Source organism: Somniosus microcephalus, chromosome 7 (genome assembly GCF_052327205.1).
Source record: "Somniosus microcephalus isolate GS21.2 chromosome 7, FLI_Smic_1.0, whole genome shotgun sequence".
NCBI lineage: Eukaryota > Metazoa > Chordata > Chondrichthyes > Squaliformes > Somniosidae > Somniosus > Somniosus microcephalus.
Genome location: NC_140993.1, coordinates 105,177,224 through 105,196,163, shown reverse-complemented (window position 1 = coordinate 105,196,163; position 18,940 = coordinate 105,177,224). Strand labels below are relative to the sequence as shown.

At 45.3% G+C, this 18,940-nt stretch overlaps 1 protein-coding gene across 2 annotated transcripts in view; it reads right to left on the bottom strand.

Annotated features, from left to right (window-relative positions):
* Positions 1–18,940, bottom strand: part of colec12 (collectin sub-family member 12) — a 354,609-nt gene that overhangs the window by 326,557 nt on the left and 9,112 nt on the right. The window lies entirely within an intron of this gene.

Genomic DNA, 18,940 nt, shown 5'->3' with positions numbered 1-18,940 from the left:
TGAAGTTGTAGGAAAGATGAGCATGGATTTCAGTGGTAGCAACACATTCAAGAACTTTGAAGAGGAAGAGGAGGTTGGAGGTGGGGCAGAAGTTTGCAAGGGTTGAGGGTGTTTTTTTAAGGAGGGACTGATGACACTGGTTTTGAAAGACAGGGGGCAGTACCTGAGTAGAGTGAATATGGGGACCATGTAGGGAAACTGGGTGATCAGCAGTTTAGTGGGAATGGGGTCAAGACAGCAGGAGGTGGGTTTCATGAACAAGATGAGCTTGGAGAGGGAATGGAATGAGATAGGAGAGAAATTAGAAAATGACACGGGTTCAGGTTTAGGGCAGGAGATACCTTATGGGAGGTTTGGCTTGGTGGGCAAAGGGAAGGGGGGTTGCAGCAGACGCAGCTGAATGGATCGTCTTACTCTCAGTGACAAAGAAGTCCATAAGCTCCTTGCACTTTGTTGGAGCCGAGGGTGGAGGGAGCAGGGGAGAGGGGTTGAAGGAGAGTGTTGGTAGTACAGAAAAGAAGCCAGGAATTATATTTGCTTTTCAGGATGATCCTGGAGTAGTAAGCAGTTTGATAGAGGACAGGAAGGCCCACTAGTGCTTGATGTGGTCTAACCAGATTGGTGATGGATAGTTAAGTCAGTTGTGTGTTAAATACACTCAGGTCTGCGGCCCTTAGACTTGAGGAAGCAAAATGGGGTTCAGGCCAGGGGGAACAATCAGGCTGGGACAGAGTACGGGTTTCACTGGATACAAGCACATCAAAGGTAGAGGTGAGCGAGTCGTTGAGCAAATGAACAGCTGCAAAAGTATTGTGGCGAATGGAGGGCCAAAGGCTAGAATGTTGGAAGTTTGAAAGAGCAGTGTAAGTTACTTGGCCAAGAATTTTTTTCAGTGAGCATAAATGGGGCTGGATCACAGTAGGGGGGTGGCTGGTGAGGGATACAAGGAAGTGATCAGTGATTGAGACAATGAGAGGCTAAGTTGTTTCTTGCTATACTACTTTCAGCTTAGAAATCACTGTTGGTGGTATTAATGGACAAACAAACTTGTTTGTTAAACATTCTTTTGTCTGTTATTTTAACACGTGGCTAACTAAGGAAGTTAAGGATGGTATCAAATTGAAAGAAAATGCATACAATGTTGCGAAGATTAGTGGTGGGCCAGAGGATTGGGAAATTTTTAGAAACCAGCAAAGGATGACTAAAAAAATAATAAAGCGGGAGAAGATAGATTATGAGAGTAAACTAGCAAAAAATCTAAAAACAGACAGTAAGAGCTTCTACAAGTATATAAAAAGCAAGAGAGTAGCTAAAGTAAATGTTGGTCCCTTAGAGGATGAGTTTGGGGAATTAATAATGGGAAACAGGGAAATGGCAGAGACTTTGAACAAATATTTTGTATCAGTCTTCATGGTAGAAGACACTAAAAGCATCCCAATAATAATTGATAATCAAGGGGCTATAGGGAGGGAGGAACTTAAAACAATCACTGTCACTAGAGAAAAAGTACTAGGCAAACTAATGGGACTGAAGGTTGACAAGTCCCCTGGACCTGATGGCCTGCATCCTAGGGTCCTAAAAGAAGTGGCTGAAGAGATAGTGGATGCATTGGTTGTAATCTACCAAAATTCCCTGGATTTTGGAGAGGTCCCAGCGGATTGGAAAACGCAAATGTAACGCACCTATTCAAGAAAGGAGGGAGACTGAAAGCCGGAAACTATAGGCCAATTAGCCTAACATCTATCATTGAGAAAATACTGGAATCCATTATTAAGGAAGTAATAGCAGGACATTTAGAAAATACAATCAAGCAGAGTCAACATGGTTTTATGAAAGGGAAATCGTGTTTAACAAATTTACTAGAGTTCTTTGAGGATGTAGCAAGAAAGGTGGATAAAGGGGAACCATTAGATGTAGTGTATTTGGATTTCCAGAAGGCATTCGATAAGGTGCCACATAAAAGGTTACTGCACAAAATAAGAGCTCACGGGGTTGGGGGTAATATATTAGCATGGATAGAGGATTGGTAACTAACAGAAAACAGAGAGTCGGGATAAATGGGTCATTTTCAGGTTGGCAAACTGTAACTAGTGGGGTGCCACAGGGATCAGTGCTGGGGTCTCAACTATTTACAATCTATATTAATGACTTGGATGTACTGTAGCCAAATTTGCTGATGGTACAAAGATAGGTGAGAAAGCAAGTTGTGAGGAGGACACAAATTTTGGGCTCAATTTTAATAGCCCTGAGGAGGCGGGTTTGGAGGCAGTTGGGCAGCGAAAATGGGAAAAAATGGCTTCAGACTGCCAAGCCACCTCCAGCCCGCCCCCACACAATTTTCGTGAGTGTCGGGTCAGCCACTCCCAAACTGACCCGACTGGAACCGATGGAACTGGTAGTTAACAGCCTGTTAACTGCTTTGCAAATCCTATTTTTACAGTGGTCTCCCATTTTCATGCTTCTGGCTCCTGTTTCCCATCTTGTCAGAAACAGGCCAGCTGCAACTAGATGAGTTGCTGGAAGACATGATTTATAGTCATTGCTGCAGCACTTTAAAAGCGCTCCTGTAACATGGCTGACATTCAAATGCAACAACTTTGTTGTTGGAGGTTTGGAATAAGATTTTTCAAATCTACTGACCTTGTGACTGTTCAAGCTGATAGCCATCTGCAGTGTGACCTGATTGGAATAATTTCAGGCCACTTTGACTGTGCGCTTGCAAGCTTCTTGTCTCAAATGAAATCTATAGCAACAGGATGGGAACCATTTATATCCTCTCATCCTGGTCATCAGATTCGGAGGAAGAGCAGCCGCAGCAGCACCACAACCAGCCACAACAGCAGCACCAGCACCAGGAGCGCCAACCTCCTCCTCACCCACCTGATGATGCACAGGGCGGAGTGCCTCAGTGCAGGGCTGCACTTCGCCACAGGAGATACCCCCAACACAGGCAGAGGATCAGCTTCCTCAGCATGACTAAGCAGCTGAGCCAAAGGAGGCTGAGACTTTCGAGAGACATAGTCGCTGACATCTACAAAATGCTGCAACAACACCTGGTGCCCAGAGGAGTGTGTGGACGCTCCTTACCAGTTGCTGTCAAAGTCACCACTGCACTCAGCTTCTTTGCAGACATCAATGGCATCTCCCAGTCGGCTGCACACACCTGCATCATGCAGGTCACCGATGCCCTCTTTGCAAAGGCGCAAAATTACATCCACTTCTCCACGGATGGCCCAAGTGTGATGGCGCGTGCAGTTGGCCTTGCTAATATGACAGGCTTGCCAATGGTGCAGGGTGTCATCGACTGCACACATGTAACCATTAGGGCCCCCTATTACAATCCAGCTGTATTTGTCAACCGTAAGGGCTTCCACTCCCTGAACGTCCAGCTGGTGTGTAACCACAGGAAAATCATCATGCATGTTTGGGCAAAGTACCCTGGCAGTTGCCATGACACCTCCATTCTGCACCAGTCTACTGTGCCTCAGCTCTTCCATCCGCCAAACCAACTTTCCGGATTTCTTCTTGGCGACAACGGCTATCCCATGAAAAAGTGGCTTATGACACAGATGAGGAGGCCATCAAATGATGCTGAGGAGCGGTACAATGTGAGTTACATATCCACCAGAAATATCATCGAGCTTACTCAAAATGTGCTTCCAATGCCTCGACAGATCTGGAGCAGCTTTGCAAGTATACACCAGCCAGGGTGTCCAGAATCGTCATGGTCTGTTGTGCCCTGCACAACATCGCACAGCAACGCGGCTTAGTGCTGCCAGATGAACAAGTGGCTCAGCACACAGCCTCCTCAGGAGAAGAGGGAGAGGACAAGGAGGCAAACGAGGAGGAGGATGAAGAGGAGTACGGGGAGCGATGCCTTGCGGGGCCTGATGTGGCCAATCCAGCAGCAGGCGACCACATTGCTGGCCGTCAGGCAAGGGATGCACTCATCCATGCCAGATTCGCGTAAGCTTACGCTTCAACCACAGGAGATGAATATAAGTCCAATATTCTCAAAACCCCGGCATCATCTGTCCAATAAATGGTGGTTTGCGCTCAGTATCACCACCAACATTCTACATGGAATTCGCCCTGAGCCCTCACTCTTGAACTTCCATTTCCCTAACACAGGGGCCACACATTAGGTGATCTCAGCAGATCATTAAACCTTTATCAACACTGAACCCATGTGCGTCTGTACACAGACCTCGAACTCACCTCATCAGCAATTTGCAGTCAAGCTGCCTTGGTTTGCTGAGGAGGCTTCCTCCTTCCGTTTCCAGGGAAGAGGACCTCCTGACATCCTCTAACTCCCTCCACAAGAGCATGGAAGGAGCCCTCATTGAACCTGGGTGCAGCCTTAGTTTTTGGGGCTGCCATTCCTGCAGCAGCCAGCACCTTTAAGAGAAAAAGCCTAATGATTTTGCAAAGGGGACATGGCCCCTTTAAATTTTTACTCAAACAACGCATCATCAGAGGCGAGAATCTGACATGCTCCAAGCAATTGCCTGGAGGGACCTGCACGTCGGCCGTAACAAGGCCAATCAAGGTAAAATTGTAACTGCTGGGCGGCAGCATCCGGGAGCAGGTCCGAAAGCTGCCAAGCAGCAGGCCCGCCCTCAACCCGCCTCCATTAATAAAATCGCAGCCAAAGAGTCTGCAAAGGGATATAGATAGGTTAAGTGAGTGAAAGAAAAAGAAAGACTTGCATTTATATAGCGCCTTTCACGACCACCGGACGTCACAAAGTGCTTTACAACCAATGAAGTACTTTTTTGAAGTGAAGTCACTGTTGTAATGTGGGAAACGCAGCAGCCAATTTGCACACAGCAAGCTCCCACAAACAGCAATGTGATAATGACCAGATAATCTGTTTTTGTTATGTTGGTTGAGGAATAAATATTGGTCAGGACACCGGGGATAACTCCCCTGCTCTTCTTCAAAATAGTGTCATGGGATCTTTTACGTCCACCTGGGAGAGCAGTCAGGGCCTCGGTTTAACGTCTCATCCGAAAGACGGCACCTTCAACAGTGCAGCACTCCCTCAGCATTGCACTGGAGTGTCAGCCTAGCTTTATGTGCTCAAGTCCCGGGAGTGGGACTCGAACCCACAACCTTCTGACTCAGAGGTGAGTGTGCTACCCACAAAGCCACAGCTGACACTGACTAGGCAAGAATTTGGCAGATGGAGTATAATGTGGGAAAATATGAGGTTATCCACTTTGGTAGGAAGAATAAAAAAGCAAATTATTATTTAATTGGAGAGAGACTACAAAATGCTGCGATACAGAGGGATCTGGGGGTCCTCCTACATGGAAACACAAAAAAGTTAGTGTGCAGGTACAGCAAGTAATTAGGAAGGCAAATGGAATGTTGGCCCTTATTGCAAGGGGGATGGAGTATAAAGTGGGAAAGTCTTGCTACAACTGTACAGGGCACTGGCGAGACCACATCTGGAGTACTGCATGTAGTTTTGGTCTCCTTATTTAAGGAGGGATATATTTGCAATGGAGGCAGTTCAGAGAAGGTTCACTAGATTAATTCCTGAGATAAAGGGGTTGTCTTATGAAGAAAGGTTGAGCAGGTTGGGCCTATACTCATTGGAATTTAGAAGAATGAGAGGTGCCCTTATTGAAATATATAAGATTCTAAGGCTTGACAGGGTAGATGCAGGGAAGATGTTTCCCCTCATGGGGGAATCTAGAACTTGGGGGCATAGTTTCAGGATAAGGGGTCGCCCATTTAAAACCGAGATGAGGAGGAATTTCTTCTCTCAGAGGGTTGTGAATCTTTGGAATTCTCTACCCCTAGAGCTGTGGAGGCTGGGTCAGTGAATATGTTCAAGGTGGAGATAGACAGATTTTTGAGCTACAGGGGAGTCAAGAGTTATGGGGAGCGGGCGGGAAAGTGGAGTTGAGGCCAAGATCAGATCAGCCATGATCTTATTGAATGGCGGAGCAGGCTCGAGGGGCCAAATGTCCTAATCCTGCTATTTCTTATGTTCTTATTTTAAACAGATTAACACTTCTGTTAAATCAGTGGCCAAAGAAATGTCATACACATGCTATAAGTGCTAGTCCCCTAATATCACTGAAAGTAATTTCCAGGCTTGGTCTCAAAATGAATTGTTTAAAATATAACAGTATAGTATACAAATAGCTCCTCATTATAATAATTGTCGCAGGGCCTTAAGAGTTTCATTAGAAGATGTGTCTCCTGAATCACTTTGACCTTCATTTATTATCTTGTGATTATGGAGCCAGGATCTGTTATCTTTCTTTGGCTCCCACAAGGACAGTCTGTTAATCTTCATATAGACTGGGCGAATCAAATTGGCAAAGGTAGTCCGGAGGACGAGTTCATGGAATGTATTCGAGTTTCCTAGAACAATACGTCATGGAACCAACCAGGGAACAGGTTATTTTAGATCTTGTCTTGTGTAATGAGACAGGGTTAATTAGTAATCTCATAGTAAAGGATCCTCTGGGATAGGGTGATCATAATATGATGGAATTTGACATTGGGCTTGAGAGTGAAATACTTAAGTCCAAAACTAGTGCCTTAAACTTAAATAAAGCCAATTACGTAGGTATGGGAGGTGAGTTGGCTACAGTAGATTGAGAAATTAGATTAAAAGGTATGATAAGCAGTGGCAAACTTTTATAGAAATATTCCAAAATTCTCAATGAAAATACATTCCACTGAAAAATAAAAACTCCACAGGAAAAATGATCCATCCGTAGCCAACTAAAGAAGTTAAGTATAGTATTAGATAAAAAGAGGAGGCTTATAATGTTGCAAAGAATAGTAGGATGACCAAAAAATTGATAAAAAGGGAGGAAATAGAATGAGAGTAAACCAGCAAGAAACATTTTTTTAAATTGTAAGAACTTCTACAAGTATGTAAAAAGAGAGTAGCAAAAGTAAGCATTGGTCCTTTAGAGGCTGAGACAGGAGAAATTATAATGGGGAATAAGGAAATGGCAGAGGCTTTAAACAAAGTAAACAAAGTAGAAGACACAAATAGCACAACAAAAATAGTGGGGAAACAAGGGGCTAACAGGGGTGAGGAACTTAAAGTAATTAATATCTGTAGAGAAAAAGTCCTTGAGAAACTAATGGGACTAAAAGCTGAAAAATCCCCTGGACTTGATGGCCTGCATCCTAGAGTTCTAAAATAGGTGGCTGGAAAAATAATGGGCGTATTGGTTGTGATCTTCCAAAATTCTCTAAATTCTGGAACGATCCCCACGGATTGGAAGGTAGAAAATGTAACCCTGCTATTCAAGAAAGGAGGGAGAGAGAAAGTAGTTAGCCTGACATCAGTCGTCGGGCAAATGCTGGAATCCATTATTAAGGATGTGGTAGCAGGGCACTTAGAAAATCATAATATGATTAGGCAGAGTCAACATGGTTTTATGAACACAGAGAGTAGGGATAAATGGGTCATTTTCTGGTTGGCAGGCTGTAACTAGTGGGGTACCGCAAGGATCAGTGCTTGGGCCTCAGATATTTACAGATGAAGGGACCAAGTGCAATGTATCCTAGTTTGCTGATGATACAAAGCTAGGTGGGAAAGTATGCTCTCAGGAGGTACAAAGAGCTGGCAAAGGGATATAGACAGGTTAAGTGAGTGGGCAATAAGGTGTCAGATGGAGTATAATGTGCAGAAATGTGAGGTTATTCACTTTGGTAGGAAGAATAGAAAAACAGAATCTTTTTCAAATGGTGAGAAAATATCAAATGTTAGTGTTCAGAGATTTAGGTGTCCTCGTACAGGAAACACAGAGAGTTAGCATGCAGGCACAGCAAGCAATCAGGAAGGCAAATGGCATGTTGGTCTTTATTGCAAGGGGGTTGGAGTACAAGAGTAATCGGATCCAGTCGGCACTCAGATCCAGTCGGACGGAGTCGGTGCGGGGCATTCTGGGAAAGGCCTTGGTGTCGGTTACAGAGTCGTGATCGGCGATGCAAAACGAGTCACGGAACAGCCTCATGAATTGTTCATTCAAGGAAGCAGTGACCGGCGGCAGAGCTTAAATACCGGCAGTTGCGAGGTGAGGCCCAATCAGAGCATCGGACCTGTGAGGAAGCAGTGACCGGCGGCAGAGCTTAAATACCGGCAGTTGCGAGGTGAGGCGTACCAACTCCGCAGCAGAGGAGAGAGGTAAAAAGTAATCCAAGTGTGACGTCACCAGGAAGCAGGTAAGTGATTGGTTGGTGAGTATTTCTTTCTTTCTCCTTTTCATTACAAGCTTAAATTCTGCGGTTTTTTTTCTAGGGTCTCTGTGGTGTAGTGGGGACAGTTGGTAAATAAGCGCCCTAGAGTATATCTTTAACTGGTTGTACATAATAAGGCCTTTCTGCTGCAGAGTGACTGTTGGTAAACCATTTAACTGGTGTAATTAGAGGGATTGATTTAATTTAAACCCAATTAATTAAAGGGGATACTAGCATCTAAAATCAGGTAACAATAAAAAGTTTAATTAATTACATAGAATGGAGCAGGTGATGTGTTACTGTTGCGAGATGTGGGAGCCGGTAGACCCCATTGAGGCTCACGGTGATTACATCTGTGACAAGTGTCTGCTGCTACAGGATCTCCAGCTCTGTGTTGATGAGCTGGAGTCTGAGCTTCAGACACTGCGACACATCAGGGAGGGGGAGAAGTACCTGGACTCACTGTACCAGAAGGTGGTCACACCTATGAAGTTAATTAATTCAGATGTAGCACATGGCCAGGGTCAGGATGGTGTGACTACAAGCGAGGCAAGTACGGGGATCCAGGAGGTAGTGTTGGAGGAGCCGCAGCCCTTGCTCTTGGCCAACAGGTTCGAGGTTCTTACTCCCTGTGTGGACAGGAGCAGGGACTGCAGGGAGGATGAGCAACCTGGCCACAGCACCGTGGAACGGGGGGCCATTCAAGAGGGGGGAGTAAATAGAAATGTTGTAGTGGTAGGGGATAGTATTATTAGAGGGATAGATAGAGTTCTCTGCAGCCAAGAGCGAGAGTCCCGTAGGCTGCGTTGCCTACCCGGTGCCAGGGTTAAGGACATCTCCTCTGGGCTGGAAAGAAACTTGCAGTGGGAGGGGGTGGATCCAGTCGTGGTGGTCCATGTTGGTACAAACGACGTAGATAGGACTAGGAAGCCGGTTCTGTTAAAGGAGTATGAGCAGCTAGGGGTCAAATTAAAAAACAGAACCTCAAGGGTAATAATCTCTGGATTATTACCTGAGCCACGAGCAAATTTGGCTAGGACTAATAAAATTAGAGAGTTAAATGCGTGGCTCAAAGACTGGTGTGGGAGAAATGGGTTTTGCTTCCTGGGACACTGGCACCAGTACTGGGGCAGGAGGGAGCTGTTCCGTTGGGACGGGCTTCACTTGGCCAGTGCTGGGACTAGAGTCCTGGCGGATCAAATAACTAGGGCTGTAGAGAGGGCTTTAAACTAACTAGTGGGGGGGGAGGTTCCTAGAGAGCAAATAATAAAAATAACAACAGAGAAGGTCATAGACTTAGGTAGCAGTGGGGAAATTAAAAACCAGAGTGTGTCAGGAAGGGGCAGAAGGTATGGAGTAAAAGGTAAAGTAATAAAAAGGGCAAAAGCAGGAACTAAGTGTCACAAAACATATTTGAAAGTTCTCTATCTGAATGCACGTAGCATCCGTAACAAAATAGACGAGTTAATGGCACAAATAACTACATATGGGTATGATCTTGTGGCCATTACAGAAACATGGCTGCAAGGTGACAATGCCTGGGAATTAAACATACCAGGTTATTTAACGATCAGGAAGGACAGGCAGGAAGGAAGGGGAGGTGGGGTGGCTATGTTAATAAAGGAAGGAATCACTGTAATACAGAGAAATGATATTGGGTCAAAAGATCAGGATAATTAAACAGTTTGGGTGGAGATAAGGAATAATAAGGGGAAAAAAACACTAGTGGGCGTAGTCTATAGGCCTCCGAACAGTTGCAACTCGGTTGGACGGAGTATCAATCAGGAAATAGTTGAGGCTTGTAATAAGGGAACATCTATAATTAGGGGGGGTTTTAACTATCATATTAATTGGACAAATCAAACTGGGCAGGGCTGCCTTGAGGATGAGTTCATTGAGTGTATTAGGGATGGGTTTCTTGAGCAGTATGTAACTGAACCGACCAGGGGACAAGCAACCTTAGATCTGGTCCTGTGTAACGAGACAGGATTAATTAAAAATGTCCTAGTAAAGGATCCCCTTGGAATGAGTGACCATAACATGGTTGAATTCCATATTCAATTAGAGGGTGAGAAGGTTGGATCTCAAACAAGCGTGCTAAGCTTGAATAAAGGAGGCTATGAAGGTGTGAGAGCGGAATTGAGTAGAGTGGATTGGGAAAATAGATTAAAGGGTAAGATGATACATGATCAGTGGTGTACATTTAAGGAGTTATTTTACAACTTCCAAAAAATATATATTCAACTGAAAAGAAAAGGGTGTAAAAGAAAAGACAGCCATCCGTGGCTAAGTAAAGAAATTAAGGATAGTATTCGACTAAAAACAAGGGCATATAAGGTAGCCAAATCTAGTGGGAGGATAGAGGATTGGGAAAACTTTAAAAGGCAGCAAAAAATAACAAAAAGATTGATTAAGAAAGGGAAGATAGATTATGAAAGTAAATTAGCAAAAAATATAAAAACAGATAGTAAGAGTTTTTATAGTTATATAAAACGAAAAAGGGTGGCTAAAGTAAATGTTGGTCCCTTAGAGGATGAGACCGGGAAATTAATGGTGGGAAATATGGAGATGGCAAAAACACTGAATGAGTATTTTGTATCAGTCTTTACAGTAGAGGACACTAAGAATATCCCAACACTGGACAAACAGGGGGCTATAGGGGGGGAGGAGCTAAACACGATCAAAATCACTAAGGAAGTGGTACTCGGTAAAATAATGGGACTCAAGGCGGATAAATCCCCTGGACCTGATGGCTTACATCCTAGGGTCTTGAGGGAAGTGGCGGTAGGGATTGTGGATGCATTGGTAATAATTTTCCAAAACTCCCTGGACTCAGCAAAGGTCCCGGCAGACTGGAAAACTGCTAATGTAACACCCTTATTTAAAAAGGGCAGTAGGCAGAAGGCTGGAAACTATAGACCGGTTAGCCTAACATCTGTGGTAGGTAAAATGTTGGAGTCCATTATTAAGGAGACAGTAACAGGACATTTGGATAATCATAATTTAATAGGACAAAGTCAGCATGGTTTTATGAAGGGGAAATCATGTTTGACAAATTTGCTGGAGTTCTTTGAGGAAGTAACCTATAGGGTGGATAAAGGGGAACCAATGGACGTAGTGTATTTAGACTTCCAAAAGGCATTTGACAAGGTGCCACACAAAAGATTATTGCTTAAGATAAAAAATCATGGGATTGGGGGTAATATTCTGGCATGGATAGAGGATTGGCTATCTAACAGAAGGCAGAGAGTTGGGATAAATGGTTCATTCTCAGACTGGCAATCAGTAACTAGTGGTGTTCCGCAGGAGTCAGTGCTGGGTCCCCAACTCTTTACAATCTATATTAACGATTTGGAGGAGGGGACCGAGTGTAACATATCAAAGTTTGCAGATGATACTAAGATGGGAGGGAAAGTAGTGAGTGAGGAGGACATAAAAAACCTGCAAGGGGACATAGACAGGCTAAGTAAATGGGCAGAGATTTGGCAGATGGAATACAATACTGGAAAGTGTGAGGTTATGCACTTTGGCAGGAAAAATCGTAGAGCAAATTATTATCTTAATGGCAAGAAACTGGAAAGTACTGAAGCACAAAGGGATCTGGGGGTCCTGGTGCACGAAACTCAAAAGGTTAGTATGCAGGTGCAGCAAGTGATTAAGAAGGCCAATGGAATGTTGGCTTTCATTGCTAGGGGGATAGAATATAAAAATAGGGAGGTATTGCTTCAGTTGTACAAGGTATTGGTGAGACCGCACCTGGAATACTGCATACAGTTTTGGTGTCCATACTTAAGAAAAGACATACTTGCTCTCGAGTCAGTACAAAGAAGGTTCACTCGGTTAATCCCGGGGATGAGGGGATGGACATATGAGGAGAGGTTGAGTAGATTGGGACTCTACTCATTGGAGTTCAGAAGAATGAGAGGCGATCTTATTGAAACATATAAGATTGTGAAGGGGTTGGGTCGGGTGGATGCGGGGAGGATGTTCCCGATGATGGGTGAAACTAGAACTAGGGGGCATAGTCTTTGAATAAGGGGCTGCTCTTTCAAAACTGAGATGAGGAGGAACGACTTCACTCAGAGGGTGGTAGGTCCATGGAATATGCTGCCTCAAAAAGCTGTAGAAGCTACATCATTACATAAATTTAAAACAGAAATTGACAGTTTCCTAGAAGTAAAGGGAATTAAGGGTTATGGGGAGCGGGCAGGAATTTGGACATGAGTCTAGGTTCGGATCGGTCATAGCCCTGTGGGTAGCGGAGCGGGCCCAGGGGCCGTGTAGCCTGATCCTGCTCCTATTTCATGTGTCTAATTCTGTTAGATTCAGGAGATAGTTCTGTGATCGTAGATTGGCGGTTAGGATCAGATCAGCCATGATCTTATTGAATGGCGGAGCAGGCTCGAGGGGCCGATTGGCCTACTCCTGCTCCTATTTCTTATGTTCTTATGTTCTAGTAAGGAAGTTTGGCTACAATTGTACAGGGCTTTGGTGAGACCACACCTAGAGTACTGTGCACAGTTTTGGTCTCCTTATCTGGGGAAGGATATACTTGCCTTAGAGGCGGTGCAACGACGGTTCACTCAATTGATTCCTGAGATGAGAGGGTTGTCCTGTGAGGAGAGATTGAGTAGATTGGGCCTATACTCTCTGGAGTTCAGAAGAATGAGAGGTAATCTCATTGAAACATACAAGATTCTGAGGGGGATTGACAGGGTAGATGCCGAGAGGTTGTTTCCCCTGGCTGGAGAGTCTAGAACTAGGGGGCATAGTCTCAGGATAAGGGGTCGGCCATTTAAGACTGAGATGGAATTTCTTCACTCAGAGGGTTGTGAATCTTTGTAATTCTCTACCCCAAAGGGCTGTAGATGCTGAATCATTGAGTATACTCAAAGCTGAGATAGATAGATTTTTGGATTCTAGGGTTATCAAAGGATATGGGGATTGGGTGGGAAATTGGAGTTGAGGTTGAAGATCAGCCATCATCTTATTGAATGACAGAGCAGGTTCGAGGGACCAGTATAGCCTACTCCCGCTCCTAATTCTTATGTTCTTATGTTAAGTTTCAAAGCTCCTGGAAGAGGCCAGGAGAGAGAGAACACGTGCTCACATATTCTGGGATCAGTGTCTACTGTGATTATCTTGCGGAAAAGCAAACAGTTGCTGCTGAAGGCCCACTTTTTCAACTAGTGAAACCATCATTCAATTTGGTATAGTGTGTGTCCATGCTGTGGTAAGGATAGTGGTAATGCACTCACACAGTGTTGCTCATCTTGCCACTTGAGAGGAGCTCCAATATCTGCTGTCCACCTCGAGCGGACTCAAACACGCAATGTCAATGCCTAATGATCAACAAGTGACTATCCTCCTTGGAGGGGAGGTAGGTGGGCTCTCTTTGGGGTCAAGGTGGCTCCAAGATGATGCACATGGTGATGTAAATTCAGAAGCATATCAACCCTCTATGGTAGACTGGTAATCCAATATCTAAGCCAGGAATGTCCACAGTATGCCAGGAATGTCTGCAGTATTCCAGGACACTGTTGATAATCAACCAGCCAGCCTAGCTTGCTAATGGAACTTGGAGGCGTAGACTTATCTTTGGGTGTTAGGATTCTTCCCTATCAACTCCAGGTAATCCTGCAGACCAAAGCCCTCATGGCAGAGTGATCCTTAATGGACAATGAGAGGGAAGTTTACAAGTAAGCTGTTCTGGTAAGCTACACAGTTTTAGCAGTGCCCCTGTGCACATTTGGTGATATTTAAACTTCAGCTCTGCCAACCTGCACCTAAGCTCTCTGGACTTACATAAATGGGATATGTCCCCAGAGAGAGTTTGCACTCCATATTGTGCAAACAGAAACCCTACAGATGGGTGTGGATTCCTCAGTAGCTTGAATTGGAAACTGAAACATGGTGATGGGTTTCTACCAGTGGCTGAGCCAGAGGGCGGTCAGGGTGTGATTATAATGCTCCCTCCACCCAATCATTTTGAGGTCAACTAACACAGCTTTGGAGGACCGCCTCCATTTCAAACCCAGGAACCTCGGTCACCCATCTTTTTCCTCCAGGTTCAGCCTGCAACTATGTGCAGTTCTTGGCTCGGCTTTCTGACAAGTTTTGTCGGCCTTCCCCAGTTTCCAGCTCAATCCCCCTCCCTGCCAAGTCGGCCAAACCTCAAGTTTATCCTCCCTCCCAAGTTAGTTAAACTTAACTCTGCCACTGGTTTCTACATGAACAAAATAACTACAGGCTCACAATATGATTCTTGTCCTGCTTGAAACAAGTAAAATTGTTCATTATCATTCATCTTCATCCTTTATTATATCATAATTATTCTGCACCTTCATTTTTAACTGTTCAAAATTGAGTTTCAATCAAAATTAAAAGTGGATCAATGAGCTGACTGACAAAAACAATATAGTTTTATCTGAAAAGTCTTAAATGAAGCCTTACTTTCTAAGGAGGGGTCATACAGCCATGGTTGATGATTACCTATATCATTAATCAGGCATTAGATTTGAACAATAGGGTGTGATAAGGCAAAAAACATTCATAATTATAGCCATTAAATTTCCTTTGTACCAATCAAAATGGCAAAGTATATCTCAATCTGTATTGTTCCAACGGAATAGTCCTTCTGAAGTCATCAAAGAAATAGATATGGCAGACTCTGCAGCGAACTGCTAAGTCCCAATCATCTATTTATATCAAGAACAAAAGTGGACCCTGCACTGACCCTGGGGTACACCAATTCTATCCTTTCTCCAATCCAAGTAACAATTAATAACCCTAACTCTTCTTTTCTTGTCTGCTCATTGCTGTTGCATTTCACCATGCCTAAATTTTGCAACAAGCCCCCTATCAGGCACCTTATTGAACACATTCTGAGAATCCATTTACACTACATCTACTTAATATTCCCTTTATCTATACAGTCACTCTTAAAATAAACAAACTCAATTAATGTTTGTCAAACATAATGGCCTAGAAATTCAGTAAGGCGCCGCCAGCTTTGCGGCCAGTTACCGCCAAAAGAGGGCTTCTGCGCCAATACAGGAGTTTGCGCTGATATTCAGCGCAGCGGTAATGGCGGCAGTAGCCGTTAGCGCTGCGCCGGCACCGATGACGTCATCGGTGTGCGCAGTGCCCCGGTTCCGCCCCGATACCGGCCCGATCCCCATATTTAGTTGCGGCCGCCTCTTCCGCAGCGGCCGCAAACAGCGACCAGAAAACGGGGCCGTACTGTAGCCTTAGTGGGGCGCTTTAAGGTGGAGGTGCGGCCGGCCGCTTTTTCAGCGGCCGCCTGCCCGCACCTCCTTCCCCAGCCTCCTCCACCCCCCCTCCCCCCGTGGCATTGCCGGCTGCTTTCCGTGAACCCGGCACTTCTCCGTGGTGCCGGGCTCATTTGCCGGCACTATCCAGCGGCGATCTCCCCGTTGCAGGCACCTCCCCCTTAAGAGAAGGAGGAGGCCTGCAGTACCGCAGCCTGCCGCTCCGCAGCGGGTGGCGCAGCGGCGCCTAGAGCGCTGAAATTCAGTTTCAGCGCCCCAAGCGGGGGCGGGCACACCCTGGGATAGCGCCCGGTTCCGACTTGGGGCGCAAAAACTGAATATCTGACGGTCCCAAATGGCTCCGCGCCTAGCGCTAACTTTTGGGCGCTAGCCAGCTGGCGGGGCCATAGTGAATTTCTAGGCCAATGTGCCTATAACAAACCCATGCTTGCCACCCTCGATTATCCCATGCATTCCTAAATGCTCATGAGTTTGATTCTGAATTATGGATTATAAGAGCTTGTCCACAATTAGGTTTGAAGGATGCACCAACTGTCACACCTGGTTCTGGTCCCTGATGGCAACCTCTTTCCATTAGTTCAAACCAGAGATAAGTTTACCAAGAAGCCAAAAGTTAGCACATTTTGAGGAGGTACAAGGAAGATGACTGCTGGAGAAACAGAATGATGTTAATTTATGGCCTATTGGAAATTCCAGTTCTTTATCCATATGATGAACACATTTTGGGAGGAAAATTCAGTACCTTAGCGCTTCCTGCTAGCGTGAGCAGATGGCAGTAATGGGGCACTGATGCAGTAGCTCCAGGGCAGGGCAAATCCAGCAACGCATGGCAAATCTTCCCCCACCCCCCTACATTGCGCCGCCGCTACGAGGTACCACCGGGGACTTCAACACCAGGCAGATCGTGATGTCAATGAGCGTGCAACACTCATTGGCTGTCCGATCTGGAAAATTTATTGTTGCCACTTACCTTAGTGCCTTGACCAGACAGTGAAAGGGAGAGCTGGCGTGCAGCTCCAGGAAGTGGGCACCAACGATGTTATTTAAAGGCAGCTGTCAGGGCAGGTTAGTTTCAGTGGTTTGTTGTCAGTTTCACCCACTAGAACAGTTCCTATGAGTAATTTCAAGCTTCCTTTGTATCAGCAGTCTTCTGGCAACTACAAAGTAGCTACATTTATTGTTCAAAAATTCAAACTGCTGCACTCGGCAACATTAATGGGGGCTGTACTGGTATGTCACCTCGACCTCCAGAATCTACAGCGGAGGGAGCGTAGGAAGTGAGAAATACGGGAACATGTGCACAGAGAAATGAGGATAGGCTCACACCAGGAGGCCTTATCCTCTGAGGGTATTCCGACAGCACTTCTCCTACCTTCAATTAAGCAACGAGCAGTCTATTAGACAGCTCCACATCACCAAGATGGTGGTCACAGAGCCCTCCAAACAGACCTTCAGTCTCATACCAGGATGACTTAAACCCCAGATCCCTTTTGTTCACCACATCCCCATCATACCATCCCTGTGTCATGCCATATCACAGCGTCCTCCTAGGTGCAAAATTGAAATGAGAGACACCACAAAATATTGCAAACTCCATTAATAAATTTATCACACATATCACATTCATTCTAATAACTAATGACCATTGTGCCTGCCATAGTTGAATAGCTATCATTGTGTGAAAGGTGTGAGATGTGAGTGTGAGTGTTGGTAGGTAGAGATTGTTGGTGGGTGAGTGCTGGGGGACTGGTGCTTTGGGCAGTATGTGAAGCTTATGGTACAGATGGTGGTATGTAGCATTTGTTCAAGCATTCAATCACCCTGACCACCCGACTGAGGTGGCTCTGCCATGAGCACACCTGCTTCAGTCCTCCGGCTCCTTCTCCTTGTTGTGCTTCTCCTTGCTGAGGCAGCTGCACAGCCAGCAATGCTGAGAATTTGTTTTAATTCGTTCATGGGGTGTGAGCATTGCGGGCAAGGTCAGCATTTATTGTCCATCCCTAATTGGCCTAGAGAAGGTGGTGGTGAGCCACCTTCTTGAACCACTGCAGTCCGTGTGGTGAAGGTACTCCCACAGTGCTGCTAAAGAGGGAGTTCCAGGATTTTGACCCAGCGACGATGAAGGAACGGCAATATATTTCCAAGTCAGGATGGTGTGTGACTTGGAGGGGAACTTGGAGGCAGTGATGTTCCCATGCATCTGCTGCCCTTGCCCTTCTAGGTGATAAAAACATAGAAACATAGAAGATAGGAGCAGGAGTAGGCCATTCGGCCCCTTGAGCCCGCTCCGCCATTTAATGAGATTATGGCTGATCATCCAAATTCAGTACCCGGTTCCTGCTTTCTCCCCATATCCCTTGATCCCTTTAGCCTCAAGAAATATATCCAGCTCCTTCTTGAATATATTTAATGAATTGGCCTCAACTGCCCTGTATGGTAGAGAATTCCACAGGTTCACCACTCTCTGGGTGAAGAAATTCCGCCTCATCTCAGTCCTATATGGCTTACCCCTTATCCTTAGAATGTGACCCCTGGTTCTGGACTCCCCCGCCATCGGGAACATCCTTCCTGCATCTAGTCTGTCTAGTCCTGTTAGAATTTTATAAGTTTCAATGAGATCCCCTCTCATTCTTCTAAACTCTAGCAAATATAAGCCTAATCGACCCAATCTCTCCTCATACGTCATTCCTGCCATCCCAGGTATCAGTCTGGTGAATCTTCGCTGCACTCTCTCCATGGCAAGAACATCCTTCCTCAGATAAGGTGACCAAAACTGCACACAATACTCAAGGTGTGGTCTCACCAAGGCCCTGTACAACTGCAGCAAGACATCCTTGCTCCTGTACTCGAATCCTCTCGCTATGAAGGCCAACATACCATTTGCCTTCTTAACCGCCTGCTGGACCTGCATGCTTACCTTCAGCGACTGGTGCACAAGGACACCCAGGTCTCGTTGCACTTCCCCTTTTCCCAATCTATTGCCGTTCAGATAATAATCTGCCTTCCTGTTTTTGCCACCAAAGTGGATAACCTCGCAATTATCCACGTTATACTGCATTTGCCATGCATCTGCCCAATCACCCTGTGGTAAACCACTTTTATCGTTCACTATCGTTACACTATGGTTATCACTGTTTATATCGTTACACTATGGTTATCACTGTTTACACTGTTGTATCACTACACAAGGTTACCTCTTGCCACGCTGTTATACCTGGGCTGACCACAGCTGACTCCGCCCATGGCTCCGCCTGCTTGCCCTGGTATAAAGGTGGTCGACTGGCTGGTATTCCTCCTTGTTGGATCCGATCACCCACGAGGGTGGGCTCTGTTATTTAGCCAATAAAAACCTATAGTTACTAACTTAACTCGTCGCTTTTCATGAACTGAATTGATAGGTATATCAATTTTATTGGCTAAATTTTGAA